The sequence below is a fragment of the Lithobates pipiens genome, unplaced genomic scaffold (genome assembly GCF_037356315.1).
Source record: "Lithobates pipiens isolate NorthernLeopardFrog02 unplaced genomic scaffold, aLitPip1_a1.2 Scaffold_28, whole genome shotgun sequence".
NCBI classification, from domain to species: domain Eukaryota; kingdom Metazoa; phylum Chordata; class Amphibia; order Anura; family Ranidae; genus Lithobates; species Lithobates pipiens.
The window spans coordinates 62,607,548-62,621,464 of NW_027507789.1; positions in this window are offsets into that span (position 1 = coordinate 62,607,548).

The window sequence follows — 13,917 nt, forward strand, 5'->3', positions numbered from 1 at the left end:
GGATATTAGTTATGAGGAAAAGTTGTGAGCACTGAACTTATTCTCTCTGGAGAAGAGACGCTTTAGAGGGGATATGATTTCAATATACAAATACCGTACTGGTAACCCCACAATAGGGATAAAACTTTTTCGCAGAAGGGAGTTTAACAAGACACGTGGCCACTCATACTACGTAGAGGGTTCTTTACCGTAAGAGCAGCAAAGATGTAGAATTCCCTTCCACAGGCAGCGGTCTCAGTGGGGACCATCGATAGTTTCAAAAAACGATTAGATAAGCCTCTGAACGACCACAACATACAGGGATATACAATGTAATACTGACATATAATCACACACATAGGTTGGACTTGATGAACTTGTGTCTTTTTTCAACCTCCCCTACTATGTAATTTGTCTTAAGTCCCGTACACACGGGCAGAATGCCGAGAGACATTTGCCGATACAAAAAAAAACACCGGCCGACATTCTGCCCGTGTATATGTCGGTCTGTCGGACGTGCATGCTGGAAACCAGCAGCCAACCGACTCTGGATCAGTGCTGTCGGCAGAGAGCGATGATCGGAGTGTTCTGGTGGGGAGGTCGACCCCCTGTCAGAACACAACAGCTCAGCGAGGGACATCACTGGACTAACCTTGCATGATTAGCACAGCGGCTCCCAACTGGAGTGGTCAGTTTTTTTCCAGGTTGCACACAAAAAAACTGTAGTGTGTACCAGGCTTTAGAGCTCATGCACAACAAGGGTGATGTGTAATGCTGTACATAATGCATGCCTGTTGGTGTGCACTGTGAACTAGTTCCCACCAGATTCAGTCCAGTGCATTTTTATTCTGCATTCAAAGTGTTTTCCATGTATTCCAAGCCTTAGTTCATGACAGTGCAGTCAACAAAGTAGAACCTACCGCATTTTTTATGTATGGAACACATCTGAAATGCAGAAAAATGCATGGAAACACAGCAGAACGCATGTAAATGCACCAATAATTAACTGGAATGCACACTGTCCTGAGACTTTTTAAGTGTCAAACAAAAAAAAGAGTAAAAAAAAATTGCAATTGAAAACGCATCAGAAACGCGTAAAATTTACATATGGTATATTTTTACATTGGACCAGCTTGGACCAATGGAAGCTTGTACTGTATTTATCATACCTTTGGCATCCCCATGGAAGCTGAAAATCACTGTAGTAGGCACTACTACTTCAGTGGTCTCCACTAGCTTCCTGGTCCCATGCCAAGCAACATGGGGAAACTAGCATGGGGATCTAGGGAAACTTTTTTGAGGCATGTTGCTTTCATCAATTTCAAAATTAGGTAATTTGTTTCTTAGCATGGTAACTTTTCTCAGTGTAAACATTTGATACAGTTTCTATTTTTTATTGTGAATAAAATATGGGTTTATGAAATTTTCTAATCATTACTTTCTGTTTTTATTTAGATTTTACACGGTATCCCAACTTTTTTTGGAATTTGGGTTGTACATAAATGAATAAAAGCTGACCATTTTAAGCATCTCTGTCAGTGTTAAATGGTTTATCTCAACCCTCTAATGCCCTGTACACACGACCGGACTTTCCAGCAGACCAGGGTCCAACGGACTTCCGCCAGAATTTCGGCAGAGTTCCGGCGGACTTTCCGAACGAACGTACTTGCCCACACATGACCGGACTTTTCGGCAGACTAGGTCCGCCGGACTTCCCGTCAGAATTCTGATGGAGTTCCGACAGACTTGCAAATGAACGGACTTGCCCACAGACGGACTAAAGTCTGTTCATTTTGAATGTGATGAGTTACGACCGAACTAGAAAAGGAAGTCCATCTCACGCCGCTTTTATCGGACCAGCTTGGACTAATGGAAGCTTGTACTGTATTTATCATACCTTTGGCATCCCCATGGAAGCTGAAAATCACTGTAGTAGGCACTACTACTTCAGTGGTCTCCACTAGCTTCCTGGTCCCATGCCAAGCAGCATGGGGAAACTAGCATGGGGATCTAGGGAAACTTTTTTGAGACATGTTGCTTTCATCAATTTCAAAATTAGGTAATTTGTTTCTTAGCATGGTAACTTTTCTCAGTGTAAACATTTGATACAGTTTCTATTTTTTATTGTGAATAAAATATGGGTTTATGAAATTTTCTAATCATTACTTTCTGTTTTTATTTAGATTTTACACGGTATCCCAACTTTTTTTGGAATTTGGGTTGTACATAAATGAATAAAAGCTGACCATTTTAAGCATCCCTGTCAGTGTTAAATGGTTTATCTCAACCCTCTAATGCCCTGTACACACGACCGGACTTTCCAGCAGACTAGGGTCCAACGGACTTCCGCCAGAATTTCGGCAGAGTTCCGGCGGACTTTCCGAACGAACGTACTTGCCCACACATGACCGGACTTTTCGGCAGACTAGGTCCACCGGACTTCCCGTCGGAATTCTGATGGAGTTCCGACAGACTTGCAAATGAATGGACTTGCCCACACACGGACTAAAGTCTGTTCATTTTGAATGTGATGAGTTACGACCGAACTAGAAAAGGAAGTCCATCTCACGCCGCTTTTATCAGCGAGATTGACACCTTGCTAGCTCCGTCTGTATAGATTTTAAGGGGAAGCCCCTACACCGAAAAAAATAGCGTTGGGGTCCCCCCGGGATCGATACCAGACCCTTATCCGAGCATGCAGCCTGGCCAGTCAGGAAAGGGGGTGGGGACGAGCGAGTGCCCCCCCTCCTGAGCCATACCAGGCTGCATGCCCTCAACATGGGGGGTTGGTCCTTTGGGGAAGGGGGCACCCTGCGGTTGTCGGGGTCTGCGGGTGGAGGGCTTATCGGAATCCGGGAGTCCCCTTTATTAGGGGGCCCCGAGATCCCGGCCCTCCACCCTATGTGAGTAAGTATGGGGTACATCATACCCCTACCCATTCCCCTGGGAGAAAAAGTGTCAATAAAAAAAAACACTACACAGGTTATTAAAATAGTTTATCAGGCAGCTCCGGGGGTATTCTTACAACTTTGGGGGTCTTCTTCGACTTCTCAGCGCTTTCCAGTTCTTCTCCCACTCTCCGGTTCTTCTGCCGGGGTCCTCCGCTATCTTCTTCCAGCTCTTTTGCTAGCATTGGCCCGGTCTTCTCCTTCATTGTCGCCGCTGCCATCTTCTTCTTCTTCCTTCTTCTGTTCTTCCGATGTTGACACAACACTCTCTCCCACTATAATGTTGTGGACACACTGCGTATCGACTTATATAGGCATAAGGGGCGGGGTCACCAGGTGATTTCACACAATGACCCCGCCCCTTATGACATTACAGTCCCAGCATGCCCTGGGACTGTGACATCATAAGGGGTGGGGTCATCGCATGAAATCACCCGGCGACCCCGCTCTTTATGCCTATATAAGTCGCCACGTACTGTGTCCACAGCATTACAGTGAGAGAGCGTTGTGTCAACATCGGAAGAGCAGAAGAAGGAAGAAGAAGAAGACGGCGGCGACGATGAAGGAGAAAGCCGGGCTCCTCCGATAGCAAAAGAGCATCAAAAGAGCAGAAGATAGCGGAGGAGCCGAGCGAGAAGAGCCAGAAAGCGCGGAGAAGTTGGAAGAAGACCCCCGAAGACGGAAGAGGACCCCCGGAGCTGCCTAATAAACTACTTTAAAAACCTGTGTAGTGTGTTTTTTTTATTGACACTTTTTCCCTCAGGTGAATGGGTAGGGGTACGATGCACCCCATACTCATTCACATAGGGTGGGGGGCCGGGATCTGCAGGCCCTCTTGTTAAAGGGGGCTCCCGGATTCCGATAATCCCCCTGCCTGCATACCCTGACAACCAATGGCCAGGGTTGTCAGTCCTTGTCCTCATCAACATGGGGACAAGGTGCTTTGGGGTTGGGGTACCGCAGGGTGCCCTCCTTCCCCAAAGCACCCACCCCCCCATGTTGAGGGCATGCTGCCTGGTACGGCTCAGGAGGGGCCCCCTTTCCTGACCAGCTGGGCTGCGTGCTCAGATAAGGGTCTGGTATTGATTTTGGGGGGCCCCCCACACTGTTTTTTCGGCATAGGGGCTTCACCTTAAAATACATACCAGACCAAAGGGCCTTGGAGGGGCATTCCCTCTCACGATCTCGCTGGAAACATTCTCGCGGGCAGGTGCTGCAGCTGCCCACGGGTCGTATTTGGTCCATCGGATCAGCATACAGACGAACGGGCTTCCCTAGAAACTGAGTCTGGCGGAAAAATGTAAAACATGTTCTATTTCTAAAGTCCGACGAATTTTTGGCATGCAAAGGTCTGATGGAGCCCACACATGATCAGAATGTCCGAAGAATTTGTTCCGTCTGACTTTTGCTGTCCAAAACTGCAGTCGTGTGTACACGGCATAAGGCTTCATGCACACTGGCCTACATTTATCACGTCAAAACGCAGCAAAATCGTGCTGCGATGTTGACGTGTTTTGCATTTTCCCATGGCCGGTGGTCAAAACATTCCTATCTTGAACACAATTCTTCCACGTTCAGGAGAAGGAGGTTGAAGCTCAGCTAAGTGTAGCAGCTCCTAAACTCTGCTAAAAGCCTATGTATACATGGACACGTAGGCTTTTATGGAGTTGAGTTTAAGGCTTCATGCACACACGAAGCCTATTATGACCGGTGGCGAGAGGAAAATGCTTATTTACTGCGATTTTGTCATGTTTTGCGGCTGGTGGTCAAAATTAAAAATTGCGTTCAGGAGAAGGAGGTTGAACCTCCCCTATCCACAGCAGCTCCTAAAAGCCTATGTGTACATGGACACATAGGGGGTTATTTACTAAAAGCAAATCCACTTTGCACTGCAAGTGCACTTGAAAGTGCAGTCGCTGTAGATCCGAGGGGAACATGCGAGGAAAATAAAAAACAGCATTTCAGCTTGCACATAATTGGATGATAAAATCAGCAGCGCTTCCACTCATTTCAGATCTAACCCTTAGATTTAGAGCGACTGCACTTCCAAGTGCACTTGCAGGGCAAAGCGTATTATCCTTTTCGTAAATAACCCCCATAGGCTTTTATGGAGTTGAGTTTAGTGCCTTTTGCCGCGGGCGGATTGTATGGCGTACTTAGTTCGTCATACAATCCGACGGACAGTCCGTCGTACTTTCGACTGAACGGACTTGACCACACACGGATGCACAAACAGTCCGTCGAAAGCTTGCGCGATGACGTGTACAGCACGTACGACGGGACTAGAAATAGGAAGTCCAAGACACAGAAAAGCACCCTTCCGCCGTGTAAATCCTTTCTGGGCATGCGCCATTCTTAGTCCGTCGAACTAGCATACTGACGAGCGGATTGTCCGCTGAAACCAAAGTACGACAGACAGAATTTCGAAAAATCCGAAATTCTTAGTACGCTGGACTGCACGCTGAAAAAGTCCGCTGAAGCCCACACACGAGCGGATTGTCCGCTGAAATGTGTTTCGACGGACTAAGTACGCCATACAGTCCGCCCGTGTGTACGCGGCATTTGGCAAAAAAAACACTGTCTGTGTAGGCTAGTGTACATGAAACCTAACTGCCACTTTTCTACACAGCTTGGTCTGTTGAAGAAAAAAAAAAAAAAACGACTAACTGACAGCGTCAACAGGTGAAAATATAGGAAAACTTTATAATTAAAAAAAAATTAAAATAATGCAGCCATCACATCTAAGAAAGCATTTAAGCTGCAACATAATACACATTTGATTTAAGGTTTAAAGTGGTTGTATACTCCATTTTTTAACTTTTACCTACAGGAAAGCCTATAATAAGGCTTACCTGTAGGTAAAAAAAATATCTCCTAAACCTGTACGGTTTAGGAGATATTCCCCTCGGTATGCGCCGCTGACTGCAGCGGCGCATGCGCACAAGGGGATTCTCGGCCTGAAAATCCGGCAGTGGCCGGCCGGCCGGAATGAAATCTCCCGCGCGCATGCGCGGGAGTGACGATATCGCAGCTCCGGCCACTCACAGCGCCGGAGCCGCGATACCCGGAAGAAACGCAGAGGGAGCATGTCAGCTCCCTCGCCGTGGATCGGGCCAGATGTCGGGGCCTCGTTCTAAGGTAAGTATTTCATAATGAGCTAGTATGCGGTGCATACTAGCTCATTATGCCTTTTGCTTTGCAGGTTTAAAAAAAATAAAAAAATGTGCGGGTTTAACCTACCGCATTTTTTATGTATGGAACACATCTGAAATGCAGAAAAATGCATGGAAACACAGCAGAACGCATGTAAATGCACCAATAATTAACTGGAATGCACACTGTCCTGAGACTTTTTAAGTGTCAAACAAAAAAAAGAGTAAAAAAAAATTGCAATTGAAAACGCATCAGAAACGCGTAAAATTTACATATGGTATATTTTTACATTGGACCAGCTTGGACCAATGGAAGCTTGTACTGTATTTATCATACCTTTGGCATCCCCATGGAAGCTGAAAATCACTGTAGTAGGCACTACTACTTCAGTGGTCTCCACTAGCTTCCTGGTCCCATGCCAAGCAACATGGGGAAACTAGCATGGGGATCTAGGGAAACTTTTTTGAGGCATGTTGCTTTCATCAGTTTCTGAATAAAAGCTGACCATTTTAAGCATCCCTGTCAGTGTTAAATGGTTTATCTCAACCCTCTAATGCCCTGTACACACGACCGGACTTTCCAGCAGACTAGGGTCCAACGGACTTCCGCCAGAATTTCGGCAGAGTTCCGGCGGACTTTCCGAACGAACGTACTTGCCCACACATGACCGGACTTTTCGGCAGACTAGGTCCACCGGACTTCCCGTCGGAATTCTGATGGAGTTCCGACAGACTTGCAAATGAATGGACTTGCCCACACACGGACTAAAGTCTGTTCATTTTGAATGTGATGAGTTACGACCGAACTAGAAAAGGAAGTCCATCTCACGCCGCTTTTATCAGCGAGATTGACACCTTGCTAGCTCCGTCTGTATAGATTTTAAGGGGAAGCCCCTACACCGAAAAAAATAGCGTTGGGGTCCCCCCGGGATCGATACCAGACCCTTATCCGAGCATGCAGCCTGGCCAGTCAGGAAAGGGGGTGGGGACGAGCGAGTGCCCCCCCTCCTGAGCCATACCAGGCTGCATGCCCTCAACATGGGGGGTTGGTCCTTTGGGGAAGGGGGCACCCTGCGGTTGTCGGGGTCTGCGGGTGGAGGGCTTATCGGAATCCGGGAGTCCCCTTTATTAGGGGGCCCCGAGATCCCGGCCCTCCACCCTATGTGAGTAAGTATGGGGTACATCATACCCCTACCCATTCCCCTGGGAGAAAAAGTGTCAATAAAAAAAAACACTACACAGGTTATTAAAATAGTTTATCAGGCAGCTCCGGGGGTATTCTTACAACTTTGGGGGTCTTCTTCGACTTCTCAGCGCTTTCCAGTTCTTCTCCCACTCTCCGGTTCTTCTGCCGGGGTCCTCCGCTATCTTCTTCCAGCTCTTTTGCTAGCATTGGCCCGGTCTTCTCCTTCATTGTCGCCGCTGCCATCTTCTTCTTCTTCCTTCTTCTGTTCTTCCGATGTTGACACAACACTCTCTCCCACTATAATGTTGTGGACACACTGCGTATCGACTTATATAGGCATAAGGGGCGGGGTCACCAGGTGATTTCACACAATGACCCCGCCCCTTATGACATTACAGTCCCAGCATGCCCTGGGACTGTGACATCATAAGGGGTGGGGTCATCGCATGAAATCACCCGGCGACCCCGCTCTTTATGCCTATATAAGTCGCCACGTACTGTGTCCACAGCATTACAGTGAGAGAGCGTTGTGTCAACATCGGAAGAGCAGAAGAAGGAAGAAGAAGAAGACGGCGGCGACGATGAAGGAGAAAGCCGGGCTCCTCCGATAGCAAAAGAGCATCAAAAGAGCAGAAGATAGCGGAGGAGCCGAGCGAGAAGAGCCAGAAAGCGCGGAGAAGTTGGAAGAAGACCCCCGAAGACGGAAGAGGACCCCCGGAGCTGCCTAATAAACTACTTTAAAAACCTGTGTAGTGTGTTTTTTTTATTGACACTTTTTCCCTCAGGTGAATGGGTAGGGGTACGATGCACCCCATACTCATTCACATAGGGTGGGGGGCCGGGATCTGCAGGCCCTCTTGTTAAAGGGGGCTCCCGGATTCCGATAATCCCCCTGCCTGCATACCCTGACAACCAATGGCCAGGGTTGTCAGTCCTTGTCCTCATCAACATGGGGACAAGGTGCTTTGGGGTTGGGGTACCGCAGGGTGCCCTCCTTCCCCAAAGCACCCACCCCCCCATGTTGAGGGCATGCTGCCTGGTACGGCTCAGGAGGGGCCCCCTTTCCTGACCAGCTGGGCTGCGTGCTCAGATAAGGGTCTGGTATTGATTTTGGGGGGCCCCCCACACTGTTTTTTCGGCATAGGGGCTTCACCTTAAAATACATACCAGACCAAAGGGCCTTGGAGGGGCATTCCCTCTCACGATCTCGCTGGAAACATTCTCGCGGGCAGGTGCTGCAGCTGCCCACGGGTCGTATTTGGTCCATCGGACCAGCATACAGACGAACGGGCTTCCCTAGAAACTGAGTCTGGCGGAAAAATGTAAAACATGTTCTATTTCTAAAGTCCGACGAATTTTTGGCATGCAAAGGTCTGATGGAGCCCACACATGATCAGAATGTCCGAAGAATTTGTTCCGTCTGACTTTTGCTGTCCAAAACTGCAGTCGTGTGTACACGGCATAAGGCTTCATGCACACTGGCCTACATTTATCACGTCAAAACGCAGCAAAATCGTGCTGCGATGTTGACGTGTTTTGCATTTTCCCATGGCCGGTGGTCAAAACATTCCTATCTTGAACACAATTCTTCCACGTTCAGGAGAAGGAGGTTGAAGCTCAGCTAAGTGTAGCAGCTCCTAAACTCTGCTAAAAGCCTATGTATACATGGACACGTAGGCTTTTATGGAGTTGAGTTTAAGGCTTCATGCACACACGAAGCCTATTATGACCGGTGGCGAGAGGAAAATGCTTATTTACTGCGATTTTGTCATGTTTTGCGGCTGGTGGTCAAAATTAAAAATTGCGTTCAGGAGAAGGAGGTTGAACCTCCCCTATCCACAGCAGCTCCTAAAAGCCTATGTGTACATGGACACATAGGGGGTTATTTACTAAAAGCAAATCCACTTTGCACTGCAAGTGCACTTGAAAGTGCAGTCGCTGTAGATCCGAGGGGAACATGCGAGGAAAATAAAAAACAGCATTTCAGCTTGCACATAATTGGATGATAAAATCAGCAGCGCTTCCACTCATTTCAGATCTAACCCTTAGATTTAGAGCGACTGCACTTCCAAGTGCACTTGCAGGGCAAAGTGTATTAGCCTTTTCGTAAATAACCCCCATAGGCTTTTATGGAGTTGAGTTTAGTGCCTTTTGCCGCGTACACACGGGCGGATTGTATGGCGTACTTAGTTCGTCATACAATCCGACGGACAGTCCGTCGTACTTTCGACTGAACGGACTTGACCACACACGGATGCACAAACAGTCCGTCGAAAGCTTGCGCGATGACGTGTACAGCACGTACGACGGGACTAGAAATAGGAAGTCCAAGACACAGCAAAGCACCCTTCCGCCGTGTAAATCCTTTCTGGGCATGCGCCATTCTTAGTCCGTCGAACTAGCATACTGACGAGCGGATTGTCCGCTGAAACCAAAGTACGACAGACAGAATTTCGAAAAATCCGAAATTCTTAGTACGCCGGACTGCACACTGAAAAAGTCCGCTGAAGCCCACACACGAGCGGATTGTCCGCTGAAATGTGTTTCGACGGACTAAGTACGCCATACAGTCCGCCCGTGTGTACGCGGCATTTGGCAAAAAAAACACTGTCTGTGTAGGCTAGTGTACATGAAACCTAACTGCCACTTTTCTACACAGCTTGGTCTGTTGAAGAAAAAAAAAAAAAACGACTAACTGACAGCGTCAACAGGTGAAAATATAGGAAAACTTTATAATTAAAAAAAAATTAAAATAATGCAGCCATCACATCTAAGAAAGCATTTAAGCTGCAACATAATACACATTTGATTTAAGGTTTAAAGTGGTTGTATACTCCATTTTTTAACTTTTACCTACAGGAAAGCCTATAATAAGGCTTACCTGTAGGTAAAAAAAATATCTCCTAAACCTGTACGGTTTAGGAGATATTCCCCTCGGTATGCGCCGCTGACTGCAGCGGCGCATGCGCACAAGGGGATTCTCGGCCTGAAAATCCGGCAGTGGCCGGCCGGCCGGAATGAAATCTCCCGCGCGCATGCGCGGGAGTGACGATATCGCGGCTCCGGCCACTCACAGCGCCGGAGCCGCGATACCCGGAAGAAACGCAGAGGGAGCATGTCAGCTCCCTCGCCGTGGATCGGGCCAGATGTCGGGGCCTCGTTCTAAGGTAAGTATTTCATAATGAGCTAGTATGCGGTGCATACTAGCTCATTATGCCTTTTGCTTTGCAGGTTTAAAAAAAATAAAAAAATGTGCGGGTTTACTACCGCTTTAATAACTTCTATCCAGGCACTGTTGCATTGCAAAATGCTGTTAGTCTAATGCCGCGTACACACGTAGCGGACTATCCGACGGACTTAGTCTGGCGGACTTCCCGCCAGACTGTCCTTCCGACTTTCTGAACGGGCTACTTGCCCACACACGGCACTTTTACAGCGGACTAATACGGCGTACTAAGTCCGTCGTACTATCCGCCCTACTTTACAGTACTTTACTGTACAAAAAAAACACAACACAGGGTAAAAATAGTTTATTGCACAGCTCCGGGGGTCTTCCGTCTTCGGGGGTCTTCTCGCCGGACTCCTCCGCTATCTTCTGCTAGCTCTTTTGCCCTTGTACACACGGTCGGAAAATCTGTCGGAATTGTCGGATAATCCGACTGTGTGTGGTATGCATCGGACTGTTTCCGTCTGAATATCCGTCGGACCAAATTTTACCACTTGCTGGAAATATTTTTTTCCGACAAACTGGTCTGATCGGACATACTCCAATTATGTGTAGCCTACTCTGACGGACAAAGTGCCACGCATGCTCACATTCAAATTCCGACACGGAAGTGCTCGTTCAGGTAAAACTACTGCTCGTAAGCGATATAGCACATTCGTCACGCTGCAATGTTAAAAATTCTTTCATCAAGCGCATTCTCTTGTTCTTTACAATGCTGCAAGAATGAACTTCTTTTGATGCTCATAGTCACACACACTTCTCCCAAACGTATTTCATTATTCTTTTTTCACCATTTCACCAATACAATTTTAGTTTGTGTCACATCTACACAATTTTAGATTCTGTTTATTCTTTTTGGGATGGTTTTTTTTTTTGGATTCCCTAAAAATCTCCTTTAAAGACAGTTTGCTCATTTCTCCTTTTTTTTTTTTTTTTTTTTGGTGTGTAAACTTACCACAACAACATTATTCTATTTTTGATATTTTGTTTTTCATTTTTAATCCACAGGAGGTTATTTAGTGTTTGTACCCCTTGTTATTCATTTCACTTTGTTTTTTGGAAATGTACCTGCCTGCTCACAAATAAACTGGCCTTTTGGAAGGAAAACACATACGCAAGTATTTATTCCAAAGAAAACCCCTTTATTTAGGTGTCAGATAAAGAGGGAGGCAGCGATGTAGAAACTGGGGAGATTAGCGAAGCCTTTGGCCCCCAGGGCACACATCAACTATTTACACGCAAAAATGTGTGGCCTGAGGAGTACATGTCTGAGGGAGAGAAGTCTGGTCCTGAAGTCCAAGAAACCTGGAACAGCAGCAGATGACATCTATGTTCCCAGGCTGTGGTACTACAACAGGCTGCATCTTCTGTCAGACCAGACTAAACCCAGGTCATCACACTCTGGTCTTCCTTCCATGCTTCCTTCCAGGCTGTAGCTGTGGTGCTGGAGGTATGGCAGAAGGAGGAGGAGGGGGAGGAGCAGGGGCATGGGCCAAACCACACAAGTGTGTTTCTTGTGTCATTTGGCCCAACAGACCCTTGTTGAGGGTGTGGAGAATAACCTCCTCACACAAGATCTGTTGCCCCTGCTCCATTTTATCAAGCTTGCACGCAACCATTGCGGCAAAGGCCTCTTGGTAGGTGGGTTTTGCTTGGAGTGCCGCAGAAACCTCACCAATCAGCCTCAGGGCCGACTCCTCAACATTCCCCCCCCCTTTCTCGCCCTTTTGCGTGGAAGGCGGAGGGGAGGGACCTGGCATTCAGTGAGGCTCCTTTGGCTGCCCACCGCCTGGCTGCCGCTTACCCCCGCCTCCTCCTGGCTGCCGCTTTCCACAGCCACCTCCTGGCTGCTGCATTCCACACCCTCCTGTTCCTGACTGAGTTCTTCCTGTGTACGAAAAAGGGACATAGTTTTAGTTTTTGGTTCATCAAACACACACAATTTTCACATCAACACTGTTGCAAATTGTTAACCAATAGAAAAGACATCATTCTGTGCCCCACATTTTGCTTTCTTGTCCCAAAGGTATTGGCCACTACTGTCTACTGTCTATTGATATGTGAAACACTTTCTAAACTCAGCAATTAGTGAGCAAAAATCAAGTTAACATCATTAATTTTTACTCCCAAAATATGTACAACAATACTATACCTGGCTCAAGCTGGGCTCCCCAAGTTCATCGTGAGTGGAAGGCCCAGGTTGGGCGTCGGAAGACTCATTGGGTGTGGAATGGAGCATAGGACGTGTGGAAGGAAGGGTAGAGAGTGATTCTCTGACATCAGCCTGGTCTGCTAGAAAATGCATCCTGTCATAATACCACAGGGTGGGGACATAAATGTCATCTGCTGAAGCTCCAGATTGCATGGACTTCAGCACCTTGTTCCTCTCCCTCATATATGTACTCCTGAGGCTACCAATTTTCTTTTTTAAATAGTTGACATCTGCCCTGGGGACCAACGGCTTCAGAAACTCAACCAGTTGCAACATTGCTGCCTGCCTCTTATGTCTGTTACTATATTGTGGGTGTGTTGCTTGCCACAGGAAGGGCATGTCTCTGTATTTATCGATGAAAAGAGGGAGGAAGCTATGGTCGTTGAAGCCGTCCATAATGTCTGCAAGACACAACACAAGACAAACCCTAATGTCAGGCTAAACTCCACTAATGCAGGCCTCAATCTAGAAGCAGTGTAGCCTAGTGATGTACCAAGTTCAAAATGTTACCTTCGTTTGCACATTCGTCGCGTCAGCTTCTCCCTCTGTTCACTCTGTCGTACGTACCACACACGCGTGTTGCGTTTTATATACAGTGCGCATGCGTGAAACTCCGCCTGCCCCTGACGTTCTTTCTAGACTATTCCCTGCCCCTTTGCTTCCGGCGCAGTGGGGAGAGCACAGGGCGGAGAGAACACAGGTGCGCACTAATAATAGTTCCACTAACGAGGAGGAGGGTGAGGAAAGCCCGGAGCCTGAAACGTCCCAATCCAGGAAGAGAAGATTTAAGACCTCAAATATGTCTTTTGGAGAGATGTTTGAGATGGTGGACATATTGAACAGGACCGACTATGATGGGAAGTATGGACCTTACCCAAACTCAAAGATCAGAAAGGCTAAGATCATGAATAAAGTTGTGAAGAGTCTTCATAAGAATTTTGGGGTACGCTGATCCATGGATCAACTGAGAAAACGCTGGTCAGACCTGAAACTGAGGGAGCACGAGCATGACATAAGGATCAAGCGTGTTCTTGACAAAAGTAAGTAGTTGTCGTGTGTTCATATGATTATTATTGCTTGCATCCTGCTCCATGTGCTTTGATTTCATGTTGTGCAGTTTAACCACTTCCCGACCAGCGCACGACGATATACGTCGACAGAATGGCACGGGCAGGCATATTGGCGTACAGGTAGTCCAATATTCGATGCCGCCC